The 12,221-nt window shown below is 47.6% G+C and overlaps 1 protein-coding gene across 3 annotated transcripts in view; it reads right to left on the bottom strand.

Annotated features, from left to right (window-relative positions):
• Nucleotides 1–2,302, bottom strand: part of ADD3 (adducin 3) — a 93,087-nt gene extending 90,785 nt beyond the window's left edge. The window contains exon 1 of one of the 3 annotated variants that reach the window (XM_042019287.1): nucleotides 2,198–2,302. The gene's annotated coding sequence lies outside the window, so the exon portion shown is untranslated. Of the gene's footprint in view, nucleotides 1–1,851; nucleotides 1,950–2,197 lie in introns of those variants that run through there. The other 2 variants (XM_042019284.1, XM_042019289.1) reach the window with 2 other exon arrangements.
• Between the last annotated feature and the right edge of the window lie 9,919 nt (nucleotides 2,303–12,221).

The raw sequence follows: 12,221 nt of genomic DNA, 5'->3' as shown, positions 1-12,221 counted from the left end.
GTTAAAACTGGTATACTCTATTAGTCACACAATTATCATTTTGTTTCATTGAGAAATACATGCACTTCTTACTCAAAGCAGCATTGAGGAGCTTGTCTGATAACAGCCAAAGAGCTCATGCCGTTCCCTGGGTTGACACTTTCTTTCCCTGCAAGTACTGGATGCCACCAAGGAGGTTTGTACAATTTGTTCACACAAAATTTCCAGCCAGCAAGGCCACTTAAGTGACCGGGTAGGCAGTCCTGAGAACTCCCTGGTCCAAGGCAAACCCTGGCAGGGAGGCAAAAGGGAGTCTTTCACAGCAGAACTGCTGCCAGAGCAGACACGTGCAGAACCTGCCCCATCTTGCACTGCTCCCCCCAAAAGCCACCACCATCCCTTCCTAGCAGATCACACACAGCCATACATCTGCCACACCTGTGCTTTACTCCAGTCATCAGCAACTGGACCAGAAGGTAAGCGAGACAGCCTGAAGCTGCCCCAGGCACACCAAAACTCTTTGAAAGGCTGAGGTTACATTTGTCAGCTTCATTCCTCTGGTACCAAAGCTCATTTAAGCAGAAACTTCTCCCACACAATTCAGCAATTCCATACATTCATGCTTTTATAACCCTTGGCCATTTGTTTTTTGCCCAGATATTCACTGCCATTGATTCTATCTATTTGTATTTTTAAACTTAACTCCTCCACATAGTGGCACCATGTAGATGAGACACAAACCTACACATTTTTCCTCCACTTCATATCACATCCCTCCAGACACGAGTCCAGGACATGTGAACGAAAACCAGCAGATTCAGGCTCAACCTGCCTGTAACATAATGATGTTGAGAAGACAGAGGCAACCCACCTCCACAACCGGGTTGTTGCTTTTGAGGCATGCTCTACCCTCCTTACAGAGCCAGTCCAAAGCTTCCCTGACAAAATCACATCACTCAGCCATGCAGACCCTGCCTGCCCTGAAGTCTGCAGCGAACACTGACTGATAACTCCGCTCAGAATTCCTAAATAAGCTTTTTAATGCGAGATGAAAACTGACCAACACCGAAGAACAAACTCCCAAAAGGCCCCTCGTAAATCCTCATTTCTGGAGCCTAAAGTTCAAGGCAGCACTCCTGAATTTCCTCCTCGCCTAAGACAAGCACAGAATGGAGATAATTCCAGACTGCGAACAGAGCAGGGGGCTGTGTGGCCACGGCGAGCCCGCAGCAGCGAGCGGCGCTGGGCTGATGCTGGTCACGCCGGTGGGTCCGCGCTGCCGTGACCGGAATGCGTGAGCCCGCACCGGGAAGCGCATTCCCGGGCTCTCCGCACCGGGATTCACGGCGAAGGTGGAGCTGCGCTCGACTACGAAACCCCCAAACAACGTAAATTTTAAGAAGTTTTCCGAGGCGCATAAGGAGTCCGGAACCTTGCGGTGGAGCAAGAACAGACCGTAGTTACAACAATTACTCCCAAGGTTTTATTTGATTAGCGGAGTTTCGGAGCGGAGGCGCATTATTTAAAGCCCCGTCCTCCTCCTCAGCCCAGCGCCGAGGCAGAACGACAGCACTGCAGCATCTCCCCCGGCGGAGAGCTGGCGTAGACCCGCGGGCAAGTTCCCCCGTGGCCCCGCGGCGGCCGCGGTCCCCCCGCACCGCCCCATCCCGCCGCCGGCCGCGGCCCCGCTCTCCCCCCGCAGCCCCGGGGCGGCCGCGGCAACGCGGGGAGCGCTCGGGGCCTCCGGCCGCCGCCGCCCCCCCCTCCCCGCCCGCGGCTCCGGGGCGGCCCCGGCCCCGCGTTCGGCGGGAAGGGAGAGCCCCCGCTCCCTCGGCGTCCCCCTCGCGGTGCCCGCAGCCCGGGCAGCGTTACCTCAGCGGGCCCGCGCCTTTGTGCTGCAGTCCATCCCCGCGCCCGGCGGCGGGAGCGCCAGCACCACCGCGGGAGCGGGCGGGGAAAGGGGCGGCGCACTATGTGGCAGGAAGGGACACCTGGGCTCCTCCTCCCGCGCCCGCCCGCCCGGCAGGGTCACTATCTGGCAGCGCCAGGGGGCTCGCCCGCCGCCCTTCCCCAGCCGCCCCTCGGCCAAGTTGGAATTACGGCCGCCTTCCCTCGCCCTTCCGCGGCTTCCAGCTTGGCCGAGGGGCGGCGGCACCGCCAGTGTCCTCCGCCCCGGTTGCCCTCCATTGTTGTCCCCCGCCCCACGCCTCGGCTGTACCTGCAGTGCGGGGCTGGAGCATCGATCCCCGAGGGGCCATGGCGCTGGAGAGGGACTCCCCGATGGCCAGCGCACAGCTGAGGCGGCGGGGGGATACAGGGAGCTGTATGCGGGGAAAATGAATAAAGAACCCACGCCCCCCAAACAAACAACAACAACAAAACCCTGGGCTGGAAGTGAATTTTTGAGAAATTTAAGCAGTTGTTGGGGCTGAAAGGCGGTAGACGGCTTCTCCGGATGGCTCGTGCTGCTCAGGAGAAAGCTCTTTTGCCGAGAGCAGCCCTGGCTATAAAAAGCTGCACAAAATGCTAAAGTCGTCTTGGCAAACACTGTCCTTTCTTTCTCTCCTTTTTTTTTTTTTTTCTCCCTGTTTTTTGTTTTCTTGGCTTTCTGTAGTTGTTCCGCTTTGCTGCTGAAATCATCCCTGTCTTGGTTCCCCACCCAAAGTTACTTGGTTTGTCAGTTTCAGAGCTGGTTTGGTTACATCTGAGCGGCTCTCACCAGACGTTTGAAGTCACAGAAGCACTGGGTGATAGTTCTCCTTTTTGTGGAAAAACCCCCTCTGTATTTTAATTCTATTTTAATTATATTTTTAATTATTTCTAAGACGCAGAAGTCCTCAAGTCCAACAAGTCCTCATGATCTAGGCTAGGAGTGAATTACAAGCAGGATCAAGTAGAAACTTCTTAAAATATGTTTGAAAGGCTTAGAAAGTCCCTTTGAAATCAGCACTGCTGCTTACAGGTGCTTACACACATTAGCTAACTCCGTGTAGTTTCAGGGACAAAACCTTTTAATTCTGGGTACTGCTTGCTTTTAAAGAGCCCCTCGAGGACTGTGGGCGTGGGGAAAGCACCAGGGCTGGAGCAAGGGTAGGATGAAAACACTGCGTGCCAGGACCCCTTTCTGATGGAGCCACCAGAGAGGCTCCAGCCCGGCTGGCTGCTGCCACCACATCAGTGTAGGAGCTACAAGTCCATCACAGAAAGGTGAACAAGGGCTCTTGGGAGCTGGAGAGGTCCTTGGAGAAAAAAGTGCCTGAGGCACCAAACTGGCCAGCCACGGCATATTTGATTTGAATAGGGAGAGGATGCAGAACATGCTTTCACTTTGCAAATGTATACACAGCACTGAGATGGCTCTACCAGACCAGACCAGCGCCATGGGAACCTGCAGGTAATGGCCACTAATAAGGGGATGAGGTGGTACAGCATCTGTTATTTAACATAGGACTTTTAACTATCTGGTGGTTGTTGGAAATTAAACTTACCCTGGGCACAGCAAGAATATGTAACTACATGTGGAGTGTGCTATGAAGGTTGAAGCAATTGGCTTTCTCCAATTTGCATATTTATTCAGTTTAACACTCATGCAATTAGTAGGGCTGTTCCATCCATGTTCATCCCCTCTTTTTTATTTCCTTTTGGAAAAAAATGGCAGCTGTATCATGTTTTAATAAACTTTGAACCGGAAAAGACCAAGAAATCTCAAACTAGGTGTGGTTTTGAAAGTCAGGGTGATACTGGAATGAGGTTGGTGGATTGGGACTTGCGTTGAACTCTGAGCTCTGGCCCAGACAACTGTTAGCTAGAGAGGGTGCTGGCACATGAGTGATTGAATAGAACTGGCCACACACAGATTTCAGCTGGAAACCAGAAGAGAGTTGTTAACCATTAGAGCAATCAAATACTGCCTTTTCCAAGGAGGGTATTTGGAACGGAAAAATTTCACTGCTTTTTAGTTGTAGTTTATTAAAGTCATTATACAATGCATTGTCTGCAGCAGCAGGGGACAGACTTGATGTCTCAGGAGGTTTATTTGAGTGCTAAGGTGCTGTGTGACATTGATCACACACCCTTATATTTGAATTTCAGAGGCAACAGTTGCTTATCCCAGCAGATGCTTTTCCTGTTTATTGTAGGGTGAGTTTTCTTCTCCTGGCCATGTAGATGAGTTTTAGTTTAGGCTTGAAAGGATTATGAAGCTGACAAGTACTCATGATTCAGGCTATAAATGGGTTACAAGCAGGATCAAGAAGAAACTTTCCTGCATGGAAGGGACTTCTCCCATTAGTTCTGGAGCTTTTGTTCCCTCCTTCGAAACAACTGCCAGGTGCTCCTGGAGAGTCAGTGGCCTGGGCCAGTTCTAGTTAGGCAGATCGCTGTGCTGCAGCTCCTGCAGGTGATGCAGCAAATGGAGACCTCTGCTTGTGCTTCCTGTGGGCTCCTGTGGTGCCTGGGGGCTGCTGTGCAGACATCCTTTTGTGGAGTGGGTCAGGTAACACCTAGAGCAGGGAGGAGAGATGATAGGCAGGACTGTTCTTTTGGGGTTGGACTGTAGCTTAGCATTAAGAACCCCCACTTAACAAGTGAAACCAAACCCATAGTAAGCTGCAACAACAGTTTTTGGAGAGTGGGTCCTCAGACATACACCCGGCTTTGTTACTCTCTCGGGACCTCACAGTGTTTCTCTCTGTCTGCCATGTCAAGGAAACCCTCTGTGTGTACATTTCTGGCTAAATACATGGGAAAAAAATACAGACAAGAGGTAAAGTGTTTCCTTTTCAGGGACCCAATGTGGCAGAAATTCTTTGCCACTCTTTGCCACTTTACATGGTACTGCAGCCTTTTCACCCTCGATAGAAGCCACGTGTCTAATCAGTGGACCTAGTTGAGCTGCTCATTAGAAACTTGGCCAAACCACAAACATTTGTTTCCTTGCTTTATGCCAAACTCAGAGAAAGGAGGAGGGAGTGGCATGGAGCTCATGTTAATGAGTTCTTCATTCCCCACAGAGAGATAATCGGAACACTGCTCAGAGATTCATCAAGTTTTTTTTATTAGCACTTTAATGACCTACATGTTTGGGGTTTTTTTGAGAAGTCACTTCAGCTAAGAGCTAGATAATTCTTCATTCAGCTGTGGTTTAGGAAGCAGCTCAGGGGACACACATGCCAAATTACTTTAGCTCTAGTTAAAAAAAATATACGTCCCACAAGGTTTCCTGGGTGCCTCCCTTTTCAATCAAGGGCATTATGTCCTCAATCTGTCTCTTCTGGGTCACATGGGGGGGGGGGGGGTTGGTTTCTTTTGTAATCTTTGCAGCTTCGTGAGCTGTACAGCAAAATGCCAAACGCTGGTGGTGCTGCATGTTCCCCACAGACAAAGGACTGTAACAACTCCCTGACCCTGGTCACTCTGGGAGGGAGGCTCCCTTGGGAGTGATTAAAGGCATTTCCGGGGACCAGCGCAGGTCCCACACAACTCATCAGCTTCAGCGGGTGCATGAGGAGGGAAGTTGATAAATGCTAAGAGCTGGAAGCTCTTCCATGTTGCTGCAGGGTGAACCTCTAACCAAGGGATTCTCCAGTGCCTGCTGAGGAGTCTCTGGCCCTGCACATGTGGTGGGAACTCACTGCAACCATCTACACATTACAGCTAAGGTCAATGGCAATGAAAAACTTTCACAGCCTTGGCAGAGGCTGCTCAGAAATTATCCGAAGTTTGGTATTTGCAGCTTTCCTCATGTAAGGAACTGCTTATGGTGGCAGTCGATAATGGCAGCTGCTCAGGAGTCCCTTTGGTTTGAAAGTGAAGAGCTGCTGGCCTTTTGCTGTCACTCAGGAGGGCCATTGGATGGAAAATGCTGTAAAATCTCTTCCCATGCCTCCCCCGCTCCCCAGTGGCCAGATTTCCTTCTGGTCTTCTGGAGAGAGCTGTGAGAATATATACATTAAAGACAGTCAAATACTGCAGGATAACCGGGGTTATGAGAGTATTATAACGGGATACGATTTACTTTTTCCTGAATCAAACCCCAAGTGTTTCCTGTCAGACCTCAGTACAATGGGATACAAATGTACAGTCCATTACGTTCACATTTCCTCCAAACTGCTGTCTCTTTCCTTGAACACAGAGTACAGGAAAGGATGCTTTCTGCCCCCACTCATGTCTCTCAACTGACTTTATCTCATTTGAAAAGGGAGTTGAGACATTTAACATGCACTGTCTTCAGTAGGTTGCCTCCCTTCTAATGCCTATTGCCTTAGGATGAGAGAGGTTGTAAACATGGAGGAATTCCTTTGATATCAAAGAGAGCTTCACTGGAGTAACATCAGCATGAATGAATGCAAAATGAGGTCCATGGGGAATAAAATGCTAAGCCTGGGGAAAAAAAATCAAGATTCACAGCACTAGTCCAGAAGAACAGTAGCTCATACCATATAAGAACCCCATAGTTCTCATTTCCTCCTTATCCCTTCAGGACAGGAAAGAACATCCTGCTCTTCTAATATGAACAAAATAAAAGTTATTTTTGGAAGGAAAAGCTCATGTTCAGCGCACATTTTTAAAAAGAATCACTAAGCTGTGATTCTGATGATGCATTTGGAGCACAGCACGTCCTTTTGCATCAAGAAACCCACGTTTATTGGCTCAGCACCATCTACACTCAGGCAAAAGGTTTATGTTGGTTGAACAACAAGGTAGGGATTCTTTGTCAGCACATTAACAGTGACTTGAACCTAAAGTGCCATCTCTGACATGGGTGTGCTGTCACCAGACACACACCAGCTGGGAAGCCCTGTGCAGCTGCCTGGGGGAGAGGAGCGTGGAAGTATGGGAGTCTAAGGTCATGGGCTGGTGGATGTGAATGTTGATTCAGTAAGTCTGAAAAAGGATTTCTGTAACTATCCTGGAGTTCCACTTTCTTCTCCATTACCCCAAGATGAATTTAACATAGGACGAAGCTAGAGACACCCCCTGTCCTCAGTGGTGGAGTATCTTTGCATGCTGTGCTTGTTGTTCTATCTCACAGCCCACAGAGGAGCATGTGAAGTAATTTCCTAGACAAATGCTTTGGAATTCAGAGCATCAAATCAAATTCAGAGCCATTTGGGTCAACTGTTGCTTTTCACATTTTATGGATCACTTGAAAGGACAGCACGACAATGAAATCAGCCTCAGATTTGTTAATATGCATAAAAAATATTAATTCATGAATAATGTCTTCTTTTGGATTTTGGTAAGTAACTGTCACTCCCAAAGCTTCTTAGGAGGCAAGTAAAATAGAAGAATGTGTATTAGTGCAGTACCTAACAATAAGGATAAACAAATTGTAGAGGAGTTAATAATTTACCAATTTGAGATTAGCAAACAGCTAATGTACTATAAAAAGAGTTCCACTTTCCCTTTAAAAACCATTCATAGAGTGTAAGATTTTAGCTCCTCTCAGTGTCAAGGGCCCCAAATACCTAAGCAGACTCTTGGGAATGACCTCATCTGTAGTTTCTGAGTGTATTCCCAGGGATGCGTAATGCTAGGAACGGCTGGATTGAAAGCCGGGGCAGGAGCTCGCTGCCCCAGCACAGCAGGGCCCCCCAAATTGCAGCACGGGCCAGCAGTGCCTACAGAGAGCTCCTGGCACCCGCCTGCAGCATGCAAGAGTGTGCTCAGGACAGCATCCTTCTGTCACTGCAGCCATCGAGAGCAGGCTGAAAAAACCATCCAGAGATACTCCTATGAAGTCAGTGGATTACTCACATACTTAAAGCACTGATCTCCCTGGTGGGACAAATTGTGTTCCGTGGTTTTCATACGAAAGGATGTGAGATTGCTGCTGCTGACTGTCTCCATTTGTTCTCAGACAGGAAGTGGAGAAGGGCAGTGGGACCCATGATCAGGTCTGTGCAAACAGACACTGGAAACTCAAAACAAATCAGTCACAGAGGTATGTGGACAGAGACAAGAGAAGAGGAAAACCTTTGCTTCTCTTTGCCCAGCAAATCCTGGTAATTCTTCAGAATGTGTACTAACCAGCTCCAAGTCTGTCTCTTACCCTGTCATGACTTACCCAAATTGCAAAGTCTGTGGTTTTAACTGGGATATCTGAACTCTCTGGGACTCCACAGGGGAAAGATAAATGAATCTACACAGCCGACTTCAGTGTCACAGCCATTTTGCTGAGGGAGATAAGGAAATTGTGGAGGAGTAAAAGCACAAATTCCCTTTAAGAAGAATAATGTGTAATTCTACGTACCATCACTTACATACCAGAAAATAATACACAGATCCACTATCTAAGTAGAGTTCCAAATGCGTGTGTTATACAGCAGAAGAAGCAGCTCAAACTACTGTGAAGAAAACAGACCTTGGATTATGTAAAGATAGATGGTGAAAAGGTATCAAACATCCAGACTTTCCTAGACTTCACCAGAGTGAGAGACACATCAGTACAAATTGAGCCTCTGGCCTCCTGGAGCTCTGCAAATCATCAAAAAGGACATTAATGTCATTAGCAAAACCAACAAACGTGCCTATACTTATTACTTGTTTGTAATAAGATTTGGCTAGTGTATAATTAGCAGGCTGCAGAAGTCTTTTACGACCTCTGAGAACAATCTCTGCCATGCTGAGGCTCACCAGAAAATTCCCATTCTTTCCATGTAGTTACAACTTCCCCATCAGTTTCTACCCCATCAGATGGACTGACATAAGCATATACAACATGTCATATGAATCCATGTGAACTATATATATATATTTATATACACATACACATGCATTAGTTTGGTTTGATTATTTATTCTACAAGGATAATCTTTGACCAGGAATGCTTGTTTCCCAAGAGGCAATAACACTCTTCTGCCAAGCAGGACAGTGAGTTATCTTGTGTATTTGTGGTACATAGACAGAGGATTACCCATTAGTTGGCTTGAACACATCTCATTGTGAGTGGTTGATCGAGCTGGTTCTCTGCCCTTCTGCTGCTTTTTTCTCAGGGCCTAAGCATGGCTGTAGTGAGTTATTTAAACAGGTGTCTAACTAGGGACATGCACAAGCGAAGGGAGGCTGGAATGGGACAAGTCATTGAGTAGCTGCTGAACTGGGGCCCTGATTTGGATCCCAGTGTCAGTTGGGTGATGGCAAATGGCACTGAATAAGGCTGCAATTCATGGCACCACTCTATAGAAAGCTAGGGGAACTTTAGTCTTAGGTTTAGGCTTGTATGATGCTGGATGGGAAAATGGCACACAAACGTTCAGCTGACACTAAAGCAGATGAGAACAGCGGTGTTGGAGTTGGCCCTCTGTCAAGCCAAACTGCAGCTACAGATCCAGCATCCTGCCTGGCTTTCAGATAGGAAACCAGCTCCAGACCTCGCAGCTCTGCTGCGTTTTTCTACAACTGGGGGCTTCAAAGCTGTTGAACGTATACACGAGAACCGGCTGTTTCACTTCCTTTTCCAACACCAGAGGTGTAAAGAGGCCAGCATGCAGCCAAGAAATGGGGCCGTGAGTCAGCTGGGATTTTCTGAGCATCTGACTGATAGATACCCTTGCTTGGATCGAGCACTCCAGCTGCTGGGGCTGGCTGCTGCTGCTAGGGGCCAGCTCTCAGGTTCCTTTAGTGTTCTCTGTGCTGTGCTCTGAAGCTCAGCTCAATGATACAAATGCTTTGGGAAGCTGGTGTGGAGGGACCTGTTTTGTGATACACCTTCTGTCCCTTGCACCAGTGTTGTTCCCCCCGCGCTTTGGGAAAACTGCTGTTGGTTTGCAAAAATGTGTAACTCAGATGTTGCTTCTCTGCCTTGCAAGCGGGGGCTTGGGACAGCAATGTGCTGGGACTGGGGGAGTGGTTCCTCCCCATCTCATGGATGAACAATACAGTCCCTTCACTTGTGATATTGTTATCAATGATTCAAAATGAGATAACAAAAATTCTTTCCATGCTGTGTAATGAGCTTCCTAGCAGAGAGATCCAGCTGCAGATAAGATACTCACGCTCTGATGCTTTCAAGGATTATCAGTGTAATGTTGGATGCTAATGGAAAGATAGCACTGAGTGTTAAAAAAAACCCAAAACAACTGCTGTAATAAAATAAGACTGTAATTCTGTTGCTGCTACAAACTTGGTGTACAAACATGGGCAGATCTTCAGGAGAAAACATCAAATTTGCATGCCCATGTATGACAGTCCAAGTTTTCCAACGTCCTGATGGATGGTCTTTCCAATCCCATTGCAGCAGGTATGGCCATAATTCATAACTTTTCTTCTACCTGGGTATTCATTTTCCCAACCCTTCACTAAAGTGTCCTGAGCCACTGATTTCTCTAACTGGATCTAATGCTGTGCTTCTGTTTCAAAGCCTGCTAGCAGACACAGGCAGGGAACGCCAGCTAGCTTGACTTACAGAGTCCCTCTTCTTTCTGGGGAACTTTCATTTCTCTCAAACTGGTGGTTCAAGACTAATGAACTGCTGTGAATACTCTGCTTTATCAGAGGAAATAGTTGGAGGCTGAAGTCTTGGTCCCTAACAAGTCTTTGCGAAGATGTTAACATGTCTTGCCAAGACCTAGTAATTCCCTCGCAGCCAATGCAACATTCCTCAGAGGCCATAAGGCAAGACTCGAAAGGGGGATCATGTGGCTGGGTCCCAGCTGAATTAGCTACTCCAGAGAAACACCCTGAGCATGTGACTTCTTTGCAGACACAGATCTAAAGTAACAAACCCACCTGATTTTGGTGAATCTCTTCAAGACATCTATTCTCAAGATGTCTTATGTAAGAAAAATAAATTTTCAAAAAGGAAATTAAGAGCAGTCCATACAATGCTATAGCCATAAGAAAACAAGTAGACTTGATAATTGGGGTTAAAAAAAAGGAATTGGGGAAGAGGACATTTCACAGCTCTGCCTACATTTTATTTGCTTGCTCTCCTGTGAGGAAAGTGTCACAAGAAGAAAAACAGAAAAATGCTACACATATCCCCTGTAACTGATTACGAAAAATACTGTCCTTCTGGGAGCTGCTTACAAGAAGTTAAACCTGACTTTCAGAAGATGAACAGCAGGTCTTCAATTATGGCATTTGAGACCTCTGGAGCAGGGATTATGAGAAGATAGCATAAGTCAGATGGCCCTTTTGAGACGTGCTTTTTATTCAGCGACAGACAAGCTTTCACACTGGTACTCTTGCAAGCACTCAAGGTATGTACAGTAAAGGGCAGCACAAAGATCTTCAAACACGCTCCAGGAGCAGTGGAGCGTGGTTTGGGCTGGGGGAGGATCGGTGCCTTGGATCTCAGGGTGTTACCATTGCAGTGCCTCTGCTCAAATGCCATGCAGCTAATTAGTTGTGGGAGCAGCCTTGGTGCCTGCTGGTTGGGTTACCTCTGTGCCACATGCTATTGCAGGGCTATTTCTCCAGCCTGAAGGGCAGTGGGAATTTTACCAGCAGCTTCAATGAAAACAGGCCAGCAGGCAGTGCTTTGCATCGGCTATGCTAAGAATCTCTACTTGGTTCGCCACTCATTGTTCTGACAGTTGTCTCATTTATTCACTTTTTACATCAAAATCCATTCGTCTAAAGCTTATGTTTAGCCTTAAGCTTTAGCATGTGCTAATAGTATTAATCATTCTGGAAATAGCTCTGTCTGCTCTGCTATCAGTAGCTATCTTGTTGACGCACTGTCCCAGCTCCACATTGCTTCCCTGCTCTCTGGGGGTGGCTCTCGAGCAAGTCCACAGCAGGGAAGAGGGGTAGGAGGCAGAAGGAAGCAGAGGGGGATGCCCTTGGGCTGTGCATCCATATTTTACAGGCTGTGCCAAGGTGCATTTAGCTGCAGTGCTTTTCAGCCGTGGTTCTTTCTGGGGGGTCTAAGCTTCCCCTGTGCATCCCATCTGTCCTGGAGGAAGCATCACACAACAGGTTCGGGGTGGGAAACATGGTCTAGATACCTTCCAAGAAGGATCCTACTGTCCACAGGCATTAGGGGCAGATGGACTTGCAGATAGGAGAGCCAGGTCTTGGAAGTGCTCTGGTGTCCTGCAGTTCAACTAATTGTTGATGTTGCTGTGTGACCTGCCCATATGGTTTTGCCTTTTTACTAGCCTGACTTCTGTGTATGCATCCCTTCAGAAAAAGGAATGATATTCTGGAGGGTTTCAAAACCTGGCTATATTAAGAAATAACACCACATGTGGAATCACCAGCAGAGAAATTAAGACTAAAAACACTTTATTTTT

The sequence above is a fragment of the Corvus kubaryi genome, unplaced genomic scaffold (genome assembly GCF_017639235.1).
Source record: "Corvus kubaryi isolate FWS band 111438036 unplaced genomic scaffold, C.kubaryi_AGA036_p1.0 138, whole genome shotgun sequence".
Lineage (NCBI taxonomy): Eukaryota > Metazoa > Chordata > Aves > Passeriformes > Corvidae > Corvus > Corvus kubaryi.
Note: the sequence above shows the minus strand (reverse complement) of the source record. Positions and strands in the feature narration are given on the sequence as shown.